The following is an 18291-nucleotide window of genomic DNA, read 5'->3' as shown; positions in this document are numbered from 1 at the left end:
TATTGAGAGCCTCAAGATATTCTACCAGGTAGAGTACACATTTTACTATGTTTGAGGACTTAAGTTCAGGCCCCTGGTTACCACACAGGAGCATCACACAAAAGATGAAGCAACAGTGGACATGGTATCTTTCCTTCTCTCTGTCTCACTCCCCTCTTTGTTTCTCACCCTTAATCTGAAAAAGAGGGTCTATCAGGAGTGGTGGGATAGCACAGGTGTGAAGCCCCAGCAAAATTCCTAGTGACAGGAAAAGAAAGGAGAGAGGGAAGGGAGAGATAAAGGAAGAAAGCCAGGTGGGGAGGGAGGGAAAGTTATTTCCACAGAAAACCGATGATTCAGAGTTGTCCTCTTTACTGTAGGGACGGGGACACAGAGGCTCTAGAAATCTCTGTAATTTAGCAGACAAAACAACAGGTTCAGGATTGAACCCAAGTCTGACTGATTAAAAAAAAAAACATGTTCTCAGCCACTACTACTAAGGTCTGGGGTTAGCTTATAAATAGCAGCAAAAAACACACAAGGTGATAAGACTGAGGCAGGGTCTATGGGATGGCATCCTTAAACTGTATAAACAAAGCACTGGTATAAATTTTCCACGTTGTAACTGGCAACTGCTATGTCTTGACTCACACCCTGTTAGTACTGCGTACTTCTAGATTTTAAATAAAAGGGCCAACATGACAGGAGGACCAGCATGACAGGAGAGTTTTCTTCTCCGCTTTCTTTGTTCTGCAGTAGTTGTGGGATCGTCCCAGTTATAACATACGGTAGAGCAACTTCCTCACTGTTGCACACTCCTCTTCTGCTTGACTACAATATACTTTATTTCTTCAGCCTGATCTTCGTGGATATTTGGATTATGTTCAGTATTTGGAAATTAGGATTTGCAACTAGAGAGTGTTCTGGTTTACCTACTTCGACTGCCTCCCAATCACTCTTAATGTAATCCTGTCTGAGGCCAGGAGATACATATTTCACCAGGTAGAATGTACACTTTACCATGTGCCACTCAAGGACTCAACAAAAAATTTGGAGGTGGGAGGCGGGCAGTAGCGCAGCGGGTTAAGCACACATGGTGCAAAGCGCAAGGACCGAAATAAGGATCCCAGTTCCAGCCCCTGGCTCCCCACCTGCAGGGGAGTCGCTTCACAGGTGGTGAAGCAGGTCTGCAGGTGTCTGTCTTTCTCTCCCCCTCTCTGTCTTCCCCTCCTCTCTCCATTTCTCTCTGTCCCATCCAACAAACGACATCAATAATAACTACAACAATAAAATAAGGGCAACAAAAGGGAATAAATAAATATTTTTTAAAATTTGGAGGCAAAAAAATATTTCTTATCTAGTAATATTTTCTTATTCAATAACTTAGAGAAGATAGTGCTGGCAGGGAGTCACAAGCAAGCACCACCTTCAATGGTGAGTCTGTTCCTACCCGGTGGTTCTAAACTGGCAAAACACTTCTAGAAGAAAGCTTGTGTGGAAATGTTAAATAGACGTAACTTGACCTAACAATAGCACTTCCAGGAGTTTAAATGAATGAAATAACTGAAGGCTCAAAAGAAGTCAATAAAGATGTTCATCATGGTATTGTGTAGTAATGGCAAAGGAATGCTTTTAGCCTATTTCCTTGTCAATGAGAGGTTAAACCAAAAATAATCTATCCCATACACTGGATTCTTTTAAATGGCTATGTAAAGATTTCAACCACCACTTTTTAAGACTTCTTTATTTCATGAGATAAAGAGTTTCACACAGGAGGGAGAAAAGAAGGGAGGGTTAGAGAAAGAGAAATTGAGAGAGGAGTGAGATATAAGAGGGAGAGAAACTAGAGAAAGATAGAAACAGGCTGGGGGTATGGATCAGCCTGCCAAACACCTATGTCCAACAGAGAAGCAACTGCAGAAGTTAGAACTCCCACCTTCTGCACCCCAAAAAGAATTTTGGTCCATAATCTCAGAGGGATAACCAATAGGAAAGTTTCCAATGGAGGGGAAGGGATGCAGAACTCTGGTGCTGGGAACTATATGGAATTATCAACTGATTGTCTTACAATCTTGTAAATCAATATTAAAACACTAGTAAAACATAAAAGAAAAAACAGAAGCAGCCACACTGTAAACTATATCCCCCCCCCAAAAAAAAAGATAGAGATGGAGAAAGAAAGACAACTGCTGACCTACTTCATGAAGTATTCCCCCGCCTCCTGCAGGTAGGGAGTGGAGACTTGAACCTTGGTCCTTGTGCCTGGTAACTTCTGTTTTCAACTGGGTGCTCTTTTATTTCAACTTTGAATATGAGCATGTCTTGCATTTACGATCTGAGTTTTAAAACTGAAGTTATTTTCATCTTCAAAAAACCTACTAGGAACTGTATCACCCACATCAAAATGTGCTGTTGGTTGTCAGTTGAAATGTTGACTCCAACAAAGTTACAACAAGCTGAGGTCCCATAACATAATGGCTGTACATGAGACTTTTCTCTGGTTTGTTAGACCACAAGAGGACAATACTCAGAGAGCTCAACTGACTGCCTCCAAATAGTTGTCACTCACATGCAATACACATGACCCTCCATGGGCTTTGATACCCACCATGTGGTGCTTATCATGATTCTCTCACCTGTATCCCAAAGGGCACACCCATGCCAGTGAGTCAGGATTCCCAGGAAGTTGGCCAAAGGAAAAAAAAAAAAGCTCTTTCCCTCACACTCAAAAAAGCCAACAGTGGGATAAATGAACCACATTCATTATAGGGAAACTGGAATGTCATCCTCCTTCCCCTCCTTCTCTCTCTCTCTCTCTCTCTCTCTCTCTCTCTCTCTATATATATATATATATATATATATATATATATGGATAGAAACAGAGGGAGAGAGAATGATAAGACACCTGCCGCATTGCTTCATCAGCCCCTGTAGGAGAGGACTGAGGATCTGAATCCAGATCATTGCACATGTCTGTTCTACCAGGTGCAACACCCCGCAGCTACCCGGACCACCATTCTCTATACCTGATTCTCTTCATTTCAGCCTATCACCAGCAGTGCAAATCCTGACACAGAAATGTATGCAATGTCACTAACCTCTGGTGCCCTGACGCTACCTGGAGACCATGAGAAGCACTGCATGCAGTTCCTCAATTCCATCCTGTTCATATGTTTTCTGCAGCCTGCAAGGCTTGCACCACCCACCCTACAACCAGCCAGAACACCTGGAAGAGCCCTCCCTCTCAGCCTTAAAATGTCACAGCTGCTGTGAAGTTCCTCAGAGCCTGACCCCACAGAGAGGGAAGTTACTATTTCCGCCTCTGTGCTCCTAGAGTAATTTGTGTATGTTGCAATTATAGCTCATATTGTAATGAGTTATTCACGTAGCCCTTAGGCTCCTGAGGACAGGAGTTCTACGTCTCAATCGCCTTAGTGAGTCCCAACTGCCTGAGGTGCTGTAGGCTACCTCTCCAGAGGGAAGGAGAGAGAGAGCTGGTCTGTCCTAGCACTCATGTAGAAGAGCCTCTTCAATTCACAGAAACTGAGTCCCCCAGGTCGCACATGGGAGTAAAGGCTGAGCCAGGACTATGTGAGACTCATTTAACTTTAATGAAGAATCAAACCTCATCCCTATTATTAGCAAACTACAAATCAGAGATTTATCATTCTCCTCAAATGAATACAGACAAAAATGTCCAACCTTGAAAACATTCATGAAAGCAGATTAGGATTTCAAACATGGATCTAGCTTTCAAAGCCATCCAGCACCTTCCACCTCTTCTCCAGAGCTTCTGACTGGGACAGCTTCCTTCAAAAGGCAGTGAGATTCAGGAGGAAAGACTCAATGAGCAGACAGCAGAAGTTCAGGCAGGGGGGGCTAGTAACCTTATTCCTTCTAAGTCCACTGTCAATGGAAGGCTTTCGCAGACAAATCTACACAGAACACTATCCAGATATTCTATTCAAAATGAAGCAAAGCAAAACACCTTGATTTTCACTTAAGGTATTTTATTTAAAAGAAATCCTTTTCAGCTTCATTTACTCTTTGTACCTTTTTATTCAATCATAAATTTTAATAAACGTTCATATAAATACTGCAACAATTTTGCACATGGGTTATCTTGTAATTTACACCTAAATTAGCATCTTTTGTGGTCTGTGGCATAATTCATTTTGTTCTTAGAATTACTTAGCTCTCTGTTCTGTATAATAATGACTTGGGTACCTTCTTCAAAATTTTGCCTTTCCATACTGAAGCTGTGGCTCAAATAACTCATAAACAGATGACTGGAAAATAACTTAGGGGGGAAAAGAGATTCCAGGCTGTTTGGCTACATTTTACCAAAATAAATAAGTAAAGGCATGTACCTCAGAGGATATTAGCAATAGAAAAATTAATTCTTCCTGTCTTCAGCCTGGTGTTACTGTCAATCACTTCACTTTCCAAACTAAAGAGATTCGCTTACAAAAATCCAGGGGTCTCAAATCTGAGTCTGATACTCTCCTTTCTCTCTAGTCAGCCACTAAGAATGATCTAGAACTCTATTGTTGCTATTCTCTACGCTTGAAATTCCTCACAGATAACCTGATACCATGCCCATGCCATGGTATCCATGGTATAGGACAGGCTACCTTAGATCATATAGACAAATGCATTCCCACCAGTCACTGTGGAGTTACCCAGAGACTCAGCACCCTCTTTCCTGAGCTCCCTGGAACTGGGAATCATAGAAGCCCGGAGCTGGTGCCTATTCTCGGCACATTAGGTTGAGCCCAGAGAACACCAGGGACACTGGAGCAAAGGAAATGAACTCCTCAGACAAAGCTCTGCTCATACCCACTTCCCAAGGGACAAGACCTCAACCCCAATCATTCACAGGACAAAGAAAGCTTGTTCTCGAGCCCTGACCTCTTGGAGTCATTCTGGCCTCAGAGATCAGAAAGAAAGGAAAAAGAAAAAGGAAAAGGAAAAAAAAAAAAAAGCAAGAAAGGAAGAACTCAGCTTTGACTTTCCTCAACTCCACATCCGATTTTTTTCTGCCGGCAATGACCATCCATGGGTGGTTCACCCACTTTCCCTCCAGCTACCTAAGTCTGCAATACATTATCTCCATCAAAGATGGTAAAAAAAAAAACTAGATTATTTATTATTATTAATAATAAGTTATGGCTATTAGGATGGCTGATTCCTAAATGCCTCTGATTAAAACTCTTGAGAGCTATTCATCCACACAGGCGAATGTTTACCTCTATGAAAAATGATTTAACTACACTCTGGGTGAACCCCTCTCTCACGCCTGGGTTAATAATTAGCCATGCACAGAGCCATGCAGGTTAAGTGAGTTGGCTCTCCTTTATTTATCTATTGCTTTGTTTTATGAGGAGAACTGGATGGCAGGCTGATTACCCTTCAGTGGCCTAGGAATAATTTACTATTTCAATCTGTGGTCCCGTACCTCTAGTGAAAGAACCCCTCACTGTTATTACAATATCACGCTTAGCTCACACCACACTGCATTAAAGATATGCCAAACAGTGATAGAGTGTGTGAATTCCCTCAGACTGGGGGAGGTAAAGTTATCCGTTCTCAAACAATGTAATCATACTACACTCTCAATTTTGCTTTCTTTTCTAGGTTAAATTATATATGAGGGGAGTTTAGTTTCTTGAAAATGCATGCACTTAACTCCCATTTAAGAAGTCTCACCTGGGGAGACAGCTGTCTTGTGAGTCCTCCTGTGGTTTGAGCTACAGAAAGAAAATTCTCTTTCAAGTGCAAGTGCTTTTACAGTAAAGCACCGTAGATTTTTTACTCGGACCCAACAAGCAGGAACAAAGGAGGAGTGAAGGGAACAGCTGTGAGGTATACCGTTTCCCTGAACAGGGTCAGGTTCGGGGATCAGAGGTTCAAAGATATTCTGCTTTCTGACACAAATCATCTAAGGGGTGGTTATTGGAACCCAAGTTCCAGAAACCAGAGCCTGGCCTTCATTTTTGGCATCACTCACCCCTCTGACATTGCCTGCCCTCACCGCCAGACCTGTCATGGCTTCTCTAGATCACCAGGTAAAGAGCTCACACATAACTCAGTCCCTGCCAGGCTTGGTCAGAGTTCAAGCCACACCCTCTGGAGGAGTCTGTTCAAAGGGGCCAAGGCCTGCTTATGGGCAGTGGAATTGAGGCTTACAACACTTGTACTTGGTAAAGTGGGGTTCCATGAAGAATTTGCCTGAAAATGAAGCAGTTGGGGGCTAGGCAGTGGTATTACCTTACCTATTAGCTTACTTATTACCATGGGCAAGGACTGGAGTTCATGCCACCACCCCCTTCTCCCCACCTGCAAGGAGGATGCCTCACAGGTGGTGAAGCAGATCTGCAGGTGTCTTTTTCTCTCCCTCTCTATCTCCCCTCCACTCTCATTTTTTGTCCTAATAAAACAGAAAGGGAGGGGGAAAAAAACATGGATTCATAATGCCTGCATAAAACCCCACTGATAAACATGGTGGCAATTAAAAGAAAAGAAAAAAAAAACAATTAAAGTTTGAACACAATATGCCACTTCCATCGGTTCCTTCCTGTCCTCATGTAGGTCTGTGTGGTCTGGAGCACAGCCAGAGTCCAGGGCTCAGCCAGAACCTCAGCCTGGCCTCAGTGGCACCACACCGGGGCTCTGATTAGTTTTCTTTGTCTCCAAAGCCAGACAATTCAGGCAGCCATGTGGCCACATGGTCAAGACCAATGTCCCTCTTGTCTCTACAAGGCAAACTGCACAGAATCCGGTGAGCCTAGGTTACTAAGAATTAACCTACTACTACCTCAGCCTCCAGTCTCCGTGCCAAAAATGAAACCCTTCTTTCATACTGAAAGGCTTGGTTCTTTCTCCCTTTATCTTCCCTACCTCATTTGGGAAACAGATCAAGGAAAATTCTAGCATTTTTCTTGCTCCTGGCCTCCTCTCATATTTTCACCCTGTGAAAAATAAGGGGCACTAGTTGGTGTAGCGTTGTCGCATCTATGATGGCAAGAAACACTCAGCCAATGCCTTTTATTTGTGTGTGAGGGTAAAAAGTTTTAAAAGCCCAAAGAATCTTGCAGAAACATTTCCTCTGGAATGTGTTACCAACATCAATCTTGGGCTACATGCTAGTAACCCATCAGCCTACACTGACTTGGGAAAGCAGTGCAGGGGACTTAAGTTTTAAGTCCCTAACATTTTTATGACATTCTCTCCTTAGTATATCTCATTCCTAGCACAGAGAGATAAAGCTCTTAACTACTGAAGGAACATAAAAAAGTAGATTTAGGAATAATACTTTTTATGATTGCATTCTGTATACTGTGAAAGTTATGTTCGAATCTGCTAGTACTTTATGGAGTTGATAAAGTAGAACAGTATGGCTTCCCAGCCGACAGTGTATTTTATATCTGTTTAAAATGTTTTCTCTTAAATTGAATTACTTTTTGAGTAATTATAATAAGACTAATCTGGACTTAATGAATTCATGTACAAATACTTTAGACAGCATTATTAAAACCTCCACGATAGTAAACTATATTAAACTCAGTCCCTCTAAGCAACCCGTTTTTCTTTGAAAAGAACAGCATATGTGTGAGTTTTCTCTAGATTCTTGCAAATCAGCTGAGAAATCATCAGAAGTGACATGAATAGCTCAGACAAAAGAAGAGGTTGATTAGTAATGTCCTAATTTCCCCCAAACTTGCGCTATTATTGATGAGGAGTCACAGCGAGTATGTTTCTACAGCATTCGCAAAGAGTTGAAAAGCTCATTCATCTTTCAGATGAGATCAGGCAGATCCCTGATTAGCAATGTCATAAAGTCACTACTGATAAATATACTAATTGGGGGCCAGGCAATGATACATCTGGTTAAGTGCTCACATTACAGTGCACAAGGACCCAGGTTTAAGCCCCTGGTCTCCACCTGCAGGGGGAAAGCTTCACAAGTAGTGAAACAGGGCTGCAGGTTATCTCTCTGTCTCTAACTCTCTCCATCCCCTTTCACTTTGTCTCTGTCCAATAATAAAAATAAAAATATTTAAATATATACATATACTATTAGTGTATGTGCCTCAAATGCCAAGTCCAGGGCTCTGAAAAGCCTCCAAATCCAGTCATTTAAATATCTGGATTCTGGGAGGCAACACAACAGCTCACCCAGTAGATTCAACAGCAGGCACCAGGGCCCAAGATGACAGCCTTGACTACCACAGGGGAAGTATCATGGGGGGGGGGGGGGTTTGCTGTGATGTCTCTCCTTCTCTTTATCTCTTGTCTATCTTTTTTAATATTTTATTTTATCTTTCTTTATTGGATAGAGACAGCCAGAATTCAGGAGGGCAAGGGAGATAGAGAGAGAGAAAGAGAGAGAGAGAGAGAGAGATCTGCAACACTGCTTCACCGCTTGCAAAGCTTTCCCCCTACAGATGGGGACCAAGGGCTCAAGCCTGAGTTCTTGTACCTTGTAACATGTGTGCTAAATCAGGTGCACCACTACACGGCCCCTCTCTCACCCTCTATCTTTAAAAGAAAATCTGCTAGGAGCAATGCAATCAGGCAGGCAGGATGTCTCAGCAAAAACCCTGAACATGGAAAGAAGAATGAAAATAAATAAATACCTGGGTTCAAGTTTTCGCAATCAGCAAAGTCATTCTTCCCTGGGGTTCAGTTTCTTCCATCAGCTAACCCATTTGTACTACAAGTCTTCTAAGGTCCCATGCAGTTCCAGACGTAATGGTTTTAAGTTTAAAATTACACACATTATATCAAATGGGCTCTTACCACACATCGCTTATTCCCTCATCGTATCCATGCTAAATTACATGCGTGGAAAAAGAATCATTCCCTACAACTCATATACATCCACAAACACATCCATAATACTGGTGGTTTCAAATTTATCCCAAGATGCTATCTCAGCGGCAAAGTATTTTTCCCATTACAGATAAATTATATACCACCAGAAACTTTGAAGGTTACAGCACCTTCTTGAACTACTGTGTATCCTTCCGCCCCACATACCCAGCACAAACTTCTTGAAAGATGTTCTTTCATCTCCATTCCCCCCATGAACTGATTAGCTGTTACCCCCTTACTTATTCTTTCAGCAGGTGAATGAGAAGCAGGTGTTAACAGGTCTGATTACCGAAGCTCCTGAATTCCAACTAGATCTTCACAGGTGTCCAGGAGAATAAGTCTCTCTGAGCCAGGTAATCATTACTAGGATGGACAATTTTAAAGTAAACATAAGACAAGAGTCATCATCATTATTCTGATGGCTTGGTACAAATTACTGTCAGGAGAGCTCTCGGGAGCCAGAGACAATTAAAGTCTGAGCTTGGAGATGTTGCCCCCAATATCAAGCACTGCTGATTAGGATGATTTGGGAGTAAATATGTTTCTGCAAATTGGCTCGAGTCTTCAAGGAGGAAGAGGTTTGGTCATACGATACACTCTGGCTTCATCACATTTTCAGAAGGAAAAGGTTCTGGTCTGGCCTCGCCATAAGTCCTGAATAAATTAAGACAAATCATTTGAGCACTCTCAACTCTAAAAAGGCAGCTCAACCCAGAAAAATCTCTATAGATTGTCCCTTCTAGTTATAAAGTTTAGGGACCGGGTGGTGGCACACCTGGTTGAGCACGCATGTTATGGTGCATAAAGACTCAGGTTCGAGTCCCCAGTCCCCACCTGCAGAGGGAAAGCTTCACGAATGATGAAGCAGGGCTGCAGGTCTCTCTCTGTCTCTCTTCCTCTATGTCTCCTTCTTCCCTCCTGATTTCTGACTGTCTCTATCCAATAATAAATAACAATAATTTTTAAAATTTTAAGTTCAAGTTTATAGTGGACATTAGCAGCGTCTCATCAGGACTCTACCACTCACCTTCACACAACTTACATGTTACCATGAAACACTTGAAGCACACACTCATAATTCTCTCTGCCCCCAACTACATTGAGAACAACAGGATGCTGGGAACGGTTGGCCCACTGTTGCTCCAAAGTCGATGCTAGACTATTATAGCATAGAAAGCACATTTTACTATAAGAACGAATGTGTTTTTAGCGCTTTTTACGTATCAGGCACTTTACATAGATTGACTTAATCCTCTCAATCACTCTAAAAGATAGAAATCACTATTTCACATTTCAGTAAGGCCCACGGTAAAAACACTTAGTGTGCTGTTCTCCTAAGTGTGTGACCCAGGTTCCAGACTGGCCCCCAACACAGTGTCAGTGCTGTGGCGTCTTCCTTCAGATATCTAGCTGAAAAATTCATCCCAAAGTAGTGACACCCCAGTTATAATGAAAGGAGGGAAGAATAGGAGAAAAGAGGGAGGAATGGTGAAGCAGAGGTCCAGCAAGGTTCACTACAAGTTGCCAAAGGTCACAGGGAAGAAAGTGATCTATGGCTTCACCCCATCATTCTGGCTTCAGAGTACGGACTTGTGGGCACTTTGCCAAGCTGATTCTCGCTGAATACCCAAATGCGAAAATAAAATACCCGGTTCCTTCCAAAACATCCCAGAAAGTTAATGAGCCATGCCCCTAATATAGTAACACCAGAGTCCCTATTTTTCTTGAACTCCAAACACATTTTTTCCTGTCCTTTTATGATGTGCAAACTTGGGGATGCAGAAGCCAACTAAAAATATCTTTTAAAAGACTCTATGGGTGCTGGGCAGTGACGTACCCAGTTGAGCAAAAATGTTGCAATGCACAAGGATAAAGGTTCAAGCCTCCAGGCCCCAACTGCAGGGGTGAAGGCTTCCCAAGCAGTGAAGCAGTGCTGTGTATATCTCTCTCTTTTTCTGTCTCTCTGTCTCTCTCTCCCTACACACATACTCCCTTTGCCTTTCTATTTCTCACTGTCTCTATCCAAATAAATAAATACAAAATGTTTTTAAATGCCCTACAAATTTCTGCCTGGAAAAATGTCAATTATCTCAATAAGTGATGGCAACAGGAAAAATCAACTAAAATCAGAGAGGGAAAGAATATGGAACTGGGTGCAGAGACGACAATTCCAAGGCGAGAGCAGGGCAGAGAAGGGAGAACAATAAACACTACAGGGACAGGCGCCTGGTCCAGATACAGCTGTCCTCCTGTTGGAGAGATTCATGAAAAGGTAGAGCTGAGAGAAGATGGGAGAGAAAGAAGCCAAGAAAGAGGTCGTTCAGTGTGGGCCAGTATGCCTGTGGGCTTAGAGGAGTGAAGTCTGAGGCTGTCTGCAAGTAGTCAAGAGAAGTGGAGATGCCTTCAGGACTTGGCATCCCCATCTCCTCGAGGCACTGCAGTCGTGAAGGCTGTTGTGGGAACTGGAGGATTCTACGCTCCTGAAAATGTATCAGGGAGCCTGATATATTCAGTAAAAGCAGGTAATGTCAACAGAGACTTGTGATAAATTCAGTCTAGGGCCACCATTATGGTCAACAAAATTCTCCGGCACCCTATAACTATGCCTGCTGGGATAAATGAAATGTATGAATTCTGACACTAAAAAAAAAAGAAGAAATCAAAGGAGTCCAATAAAAGATGCCAGAGACTATACTGTTCCCTGTGCCCACCGCCCTCCCCCCCCCCCCCCCGCCTGGAATAATGCAGTCAGTAGCACTGGTCTGAGAAAATACCTCTAGTGATTCACTCTTTCCTAGTCATCTCTCTTCCTTAGGAAGCAGGATCAATGTTTATCACATGAACACACATTAAACCCTAGAAGTATTACTCCATACTCCATATCACGTAAGTGCTAGTATTTTTCAGAGGTAGCTGGGAGCAAGTAATTAAATGTGAACTATAAGTACTTCATGAATCTTTCAGAACACAGGTCTTTCTTCTGGAAGGCAGTTTTTTTTTTAAGTCACCCACTCACAGGCTCAGGTGGTTAATATGGTTCCTCTCTCTCCATTGTCTTATGCCATAGGAAAACCCCACACTGGTCTGGGTTCTCCTGTAGTGGAGTGAGCACTGCAGAAGGACAGAGGACCCACAGAGCTTAAGCACTTTGCCAAGCTGTGTATCTTCATCCTTGGGAGGAAGCATCAGCATGCTATGAACACAGCTGCTGCCAATCAGACCTCATTGAGTATCATTTTGAGAAAAGAATATGAAGGTCATTGGGCAGTTTCAGATTCCTTTTAACCGGTGTTGATACTAGTCACTTGCTAGACACAATTGTGAAATGTAAATGTCATTTTCCTGAAATATTTCTGCAGTCAACTCACCCTGAAAAAAAAAAACTGTGATTATCTTACACACCTCGAGAAGTTTTATTCATTATGTTCATTCATTATGTTCTGGGTACATTAACCCCACCCCCCAGGCATTATGTTTATAACTCAAGATCAGGGTGTTGAGATCTAGTTCTAGTTCTGCTTCTTGCTTTATGGTAGTGACATAGTCTCTCTTAGAGAATTTCAGGGGATGGGATATGGAGATTGGGTAGCAGAAATTGTGTGGAATTGTACCCCCATCCTATGATTTTGTTAATGTCTCCTTTCTTAAATAAATAAAAAATAAAATAAAAAGATAGTAGATGTGATCATATCTGGAAAAATTAATTTCCTGATACATTTTTATCTACTGGATGCATATAAAACTCAAGTCAAACTGTACAGTCAACAAGCTTATGAAGAGAAGAGACAGATACACTCAAGCCTAAGTGCTAGATTCTAAATGAAGAGGAAACTAGCACAGCAAGAAAGAGAGGTTTCAGGAATGGGGAATGGACAGACTGAGCTGGCTCCTGAATGGCAAACTGAAACCAAACCAAAATTTACTAAACCCCCATCTGTAAGGCTTTACTTTGATGCTTCTCGAAGCATTATATTACTTTCTGAAGTATTAACGTCACTCCCAACTTATCAGTAAATTCATCAAACATGACATGGCAAATAAGACTATCTGGTGCAACCTTGTCACAAGATAGAGAAACAAGGAGACAATGGGACAAATGAGTCAGCCAAAGGCTCTCTGAATATAACTAAAATATGCCTACTAGCTATCTACAAAATAGAACCCCCCCCCAACTCTACATCTGCACTATTCCAGCCTTTAGGTTCATGATTAATCAACAGTTTGTTTGACTTTGTATGTTAACTCTCTTTTCAGTCACCATATTTCAGATGCTAGCATGATACCAACCAGACTTTCCTGGACAGACAACCCTACCAGTGTGTCCTGGGGCTCTGATCCCCCAGAACCCCGCCCCACTAGGGAAAGAAAGAGACAGGCTGGGAGTATGGATCGACCTGTCAACGCCCATGTTCAGTGGGGAAGCAATTACAGAAGCCAGACCTTCCACTTTCTACACCCCATAATGACCTTGGGTCCATATGCCCAGAGGGTTAAAGAATAAGAAAGCTATCAGGGGAGGGGATGGGATACGGAGTTCTGGTGGTGGGAACTGTGTGGAGTTGTACTGCTCTCATCCTATGGTTTTGTCAGTGTTTCCTTTTTATAAATATAAAAAAAAAAAATAGGGAACCTTTCTGTGGCAGGAACTGTATGGAATTGTACTCTTGTTGTCTTACAACCTTGTTAATCATTATTAAATTACTAATAATTGTTTTAAATTAAAAAAGACAATCTGGATTACTAGCTAATCTAAAAGGCCTAAATAGATAGAAGTGCATGGCACAATTACAAACTGCAGCACTGAACACTAGTGAAATATGGATCCTTCCCAAAATGACCTATAGAATCAACATCATCCCAGCCCTCACTCTACCACTACTGCAGAAGGTGAGAAGACAATTCTAAAATTTATAGCAAATATCAAGAATCTGGAATAGCCAGAGTTATTCTGACCAAGAAGAGCAAACTTGGAGAGAGGACTGACCCTGCTCAGCTTCAAGACAGAATGAAGTTACAGTAATCAAGAGAGTGTCACCAGCATTAGGATAGACAAATGAGTCACTGGAACAGAATCCAGAGAACAGACCTGCAATTTGTAATTATTTGGCAAATGCTGAAACTTTTTCTAGAAAAAAAAAACCAGTCTCCCAACAAAAAAGGAAATGGGAGTTTTTAGAGAGAAAATCAAAAAAGCATTTTAAAAAGCAGAAAGGAAGTTAAACTTTAATAAAATTTAAAAAAACCTTCTGCCCAATAAAGAACACCATTAGGAAAAACGACTCAGTAAGATCTTCAGGGGAGAGAATACTCAGAAAACCTACATCTAATAACGTTTTGCCACCTAAAATACGTAAATAACTCAAACTCACTAATTTAAATATGAACAAGTTTTTCATTAAGTGAAGTAGAGCAGGGGAGACAGTGTAATGTCTCTGCTAGAGGACTTTAATGTCTGAGGCTCCAGAGACCCAGGTTCAGTCCTCTCTACCACTAGAAGCCCAAGTTGAGCAGTGTTCTGATTGATCTTTTTCTCTTCCCCAACCCCTCTTCCCCCTACTCACTAAAATAAAAATGTGTCTATCTTCCTCTACCCCTCTCTGCCTTCCCCTCCTCTCTCCATTTCTCTCTGTCCTATCCAACAACAATGACATCAATAACTATAATAAAACAACAAGGGCAACAAAAGGAAATAAATAAATATTTTTAAAAAGGATAGAATGGATAAGTAAATTTAAGTATATTCATATGAAAAATATAACCCAATCATAACAAAAACAGTTGAGTGCACACATTACTATGCACAAGAACACAGGTTCGAGCCGAGCCCCTGCTCCCCACCTGCAGGGGGGACACTTCACAGGCAGTGAAGCAGGTCTATAGATGTCTTTCTTTCTCTCTCCCTGTCTGTCTCCCAATCCCTCAATTTCTCTCTGTCCTATCTAAGTAAAGCAGAAAGGGGGTAAAAAAAAAAAGAGAGAGAGAGAGAGAAAAAAATGGCTGCCAGGAACAGTGGATTCCTGGTGCCTGCGTGGAGCCCCAGCGATAACCCTGGTGGTAGTAACAGAAAAAAACAGTAATAGAACATAAATGAATCTCATTGGTACCGTGCTGAACAAAAGGAGAAATACATAAAAGCACACATGCTGTATGATTTGATTTACATGTAATTCTAGAACAGACAACCTAATTTATGGTGGGGGGGGAAGACCATTTATTGCTTCAAAGGAATTGGGAAAAAGATCAGAGCCAACTAAAATGGGAATTAAGGTAAGTGTATGGACCAGTAGTGCATGACTGACAAGAACTTAAGGTACACAAGTGTACATGCATGAAAAACATCACAGTGTGGAATACTGGTTATTGGTGGTAATGCAAAATTGCACTACTTGGAGAAAGGTCTAGCAATGTGTGGGAAAAATTAAACATAGAGGAGTCAGACGGTAGCGCAGCGGGTTAAGCACATGTGGCGCGAAGCACAAGGACCAAAGTAAGGATCCCGGTTCGAGCCCCCGGCTCCTCACCTGCAGGGGAGTCGCTTCACAGGCGGTGAAGCAGGTCTGCAAGTGTCTATCTTTCTCTCCCCCTCTGTCTTCCCCTCCTCTCTCCATTTCTCTCTGTCTTATCCAACAGTAATGACATCAATAATAACTACAACAATAAAACGAGGACAACAAAAGGGAATAAATAAATATAAAAAAATTTATAAAAAAAAAGACATATAAGGGGGTCGGGCGATAGTGCAATGGGTTAATCACACATGGCGTGAAGCGCAAGGACGGGCATAAAGATCCCCGTTTGAGCCCCCAGCTCCCCACCTGCAGGAGAGTCACTTCACAGGTGGTGAAGCAGGTTTGCAGGTGTCTATCTTTCTCTCCCCTCTCTGTCTTCCCCTCCTCTCTAGGTTTCCCTCTGTTCTATCCAACAACGAATGACATCAACAACAATAATGACCACAACAAGGCTACAACAACAAGGGCAACAAAAGGGGGGGGGGAGGCCTCCAGGAGCAGTGGATTCATGGTGCAGGTACTGAGCCCCAGCAATAACCCTGGAGGCAAAAGAAAAAAAAAAGACACATAAAATCAATGCAATAGAATTGAGAGTCCAGAAATAAGTCCTTCCATTTGTGATTAAATGAATTTTGGCAAGACCATTTGATAGGAAAAAAGAATCCCTTCAACTAATGGTTCTGAGACATATGCATGGGAATTAAATTGAACCTTTATCTCTTAACATATAGAAAAATCAACATGGACTGGATCTAAGCATTTAAACTATAAAATTCTTAGGAAAAAAACAGGTATAAATCCTATGACTTTGGATTAGGCAGTAGTTTCTTAAATATAACATCAAGAGTGGAAGGAATGAAAGAAAAAACCGATAAAGCACATAATCAAAATTAAATCATTTGCACTTCAAAGGGGACTATGAAGAAAGTGAAAAAACAACCAGCATATTTATAGAAAATAATTGCAAATCACATCTGATAAGGCATTTGTGCTATATAAAGAACTGCTAAGACTCAAAAGAAAGATAAATAACCCAATTTTATAAAGGGCAAAGAATCTGAAAAAAAAGGTGATATACACATGGCCAACAAACACAAAGAAAGATGCTCAAAATCAACAGACATCAGGAAAAAGCAAATGCCATGAGCTAAGACTTCATTCCCATTAGCACAGCTATAATCAGAAAGGCAAATTGCAACAAGTGTTGCCAAAAGTAGGACAACTGTAACCTCAGACACTGCTGTTGGGAAGCCAAAAGGCTGTCACCATATTGGTTAACATCCTGACCCATCCTTAATTCTTCCTTTTTAATTTTATTTTTTTATTCTTATTTATTTATATTTTTGCCTTCAGAGTTATTGCTGGGGCTCGGTGCCTGCTCTACAAACCACTGCTCTTGGAGGCTATTTTTTCCCTTTTGTTGCCCTTGTTGTTTATCATTGTTGTTGTTGTTGTTGTTCTTACTGCTGTCATTGTTGTTGAATAGGACAGTGAGAAATCGAGAGAGGATGGAAAGATAGAGGGGGAGAGAAAGAGAGGCACCTGCAGACCTGGTTCACTGCTTGTGATGCAACCCCCACCCCCACCCCCCCTGCAGGTGGGGAGCCCGAGCCGAGGGCTTGAACTGGGATTCTTGTGCCAGTCCTTCCGCTTTGGGCCATGTGCGCTTAACCGGCTGCGCTACAGCCCTCACCCCATCCTTAATTACTCAAGCACAGAGCTTCCCATGCGATTGCAACCCCACTCACAGGTGTATACTCAAAAGTAAGGAAAACATATATCCACACAAAAACTTATTGAAATAAATGGACTTAGGGGAGAAAGTAAATTATGTCTAAGGTGTTGTGAGAACTAAGAATGGGAGGGGACAGAGAACTTTGGTGGTGGGTGTAGTATAGAACTATAGCCCTATAGTCTTAAAATCTTATAAGCTATTGTTAAGTTATGAATGAAAAAATTCAAAGCCACAGAAATGCTAATGTGGCCATTTTTCATAATAATCAAAAGGCGGAAACAATCCAAATGCCCATTACTTGGTGACTGGATAAATAAGACATGGTATGTCTAAACAATAGGATACTATCCTGTCACAGAAAGAAGTGTAACATGAATATGCCAGAGGTGGGGGTGACCCTGAGCATGACAAAGGGGATGATAAGTACAAGAGCCCAGCACAAGGAGGCACATACTCGTGGTTCCACTTACAGGAAACATCCAAAATATATGAGAGTGGAGGGGGGAGGTCTCAGGAGAGGGAAAGGGAGAGGATGAGAGGGAGGGGGGAGAGCAGGAGTGGGAGAAAGGGAGAGAGGGGAGAGGGAGAGAGAAAGAGAGGGGGGAAAGGGAGAGAGAAAGGGGGAGAGAGGGGGAGAGGGAGAGAGAAAGAGGGGGAGAGGGAGAGAGAAAGAGGGGGAGAGAGGAGAAGGGAAGGGGAAGGGGGAGAGGGAAAGGGGGAAAGAGAAAGAGAGGGAGAGATGGAGTAAGGGAGAGAGCGAGAGAAGGAGTGAGGAAGAGAGGGAGAGAGAAAGAGAGGGAGAGATGGAGTGAGGGAGAGGAGGAAATAGAGAGAGAGAGGGAATGAGGGGGAGAGGGAGAGTGGGAGTGAGGGAGAGAGAAAGAGAAGGAGAGAGGGGGAGAGGGAGAGAAGGAGAGGGAGAGGGGGGAGAGAGAGAAAGAGAAAGAGAGGGAGTGAGGGAGAGATGGAGTGAGGGAAGAGAGGGAGAGACAGAGTGTGGGAGAGAGGGAGAGAGAAAGGGAGGGAGAGAGAGGGAGAGATGGAGTGAGGGAGAGAGCGAAAGGAGTGAGGAAGACAGGGAGAGAGATAAGATTATAACTGTCCAGAGTGAGAAAGTATCAACAGAGGGGTAGTGAGTGCTAAGGAGTGCCACTTTAATTTGGGGAATAATGAAAATATTCTAAAATTAAT

At 42.3% G+C, this 18291-nt stretch overlaps 1 protein-coding gene across 2 annotated transcripts in view; it reads right to left on the bottom strand.

Moving 5' to 3' along the window:
* Positions 1–18291, bottom strand: part of GFRA1 (GDNF family receptor alpha 1) — a 275166-nt gene that overhangs the window by 198138 nt on the left and 58737 nt on the right. The window lies entirely within an intron of this gene.

Source organism: Erinaceus europaeus, chromosome 14 (genome assembly GCF_950295315.1).
Source record: "Erinaceus europaeus chromosome 14, mEriEur2.1, whole genome shotgun sequence".
Taxonomy (NCBI): Eukaryota; Metazoa; Chordata; class Mammalia; order Eulipotyphla; family Erinaceidae; genus Erinaceus; species Erinaceus europaeus.
Note: the sequence above shows the minus strand (reverse complement) of the source record. Positions and strands in the feature narration are given on the sequence as shown.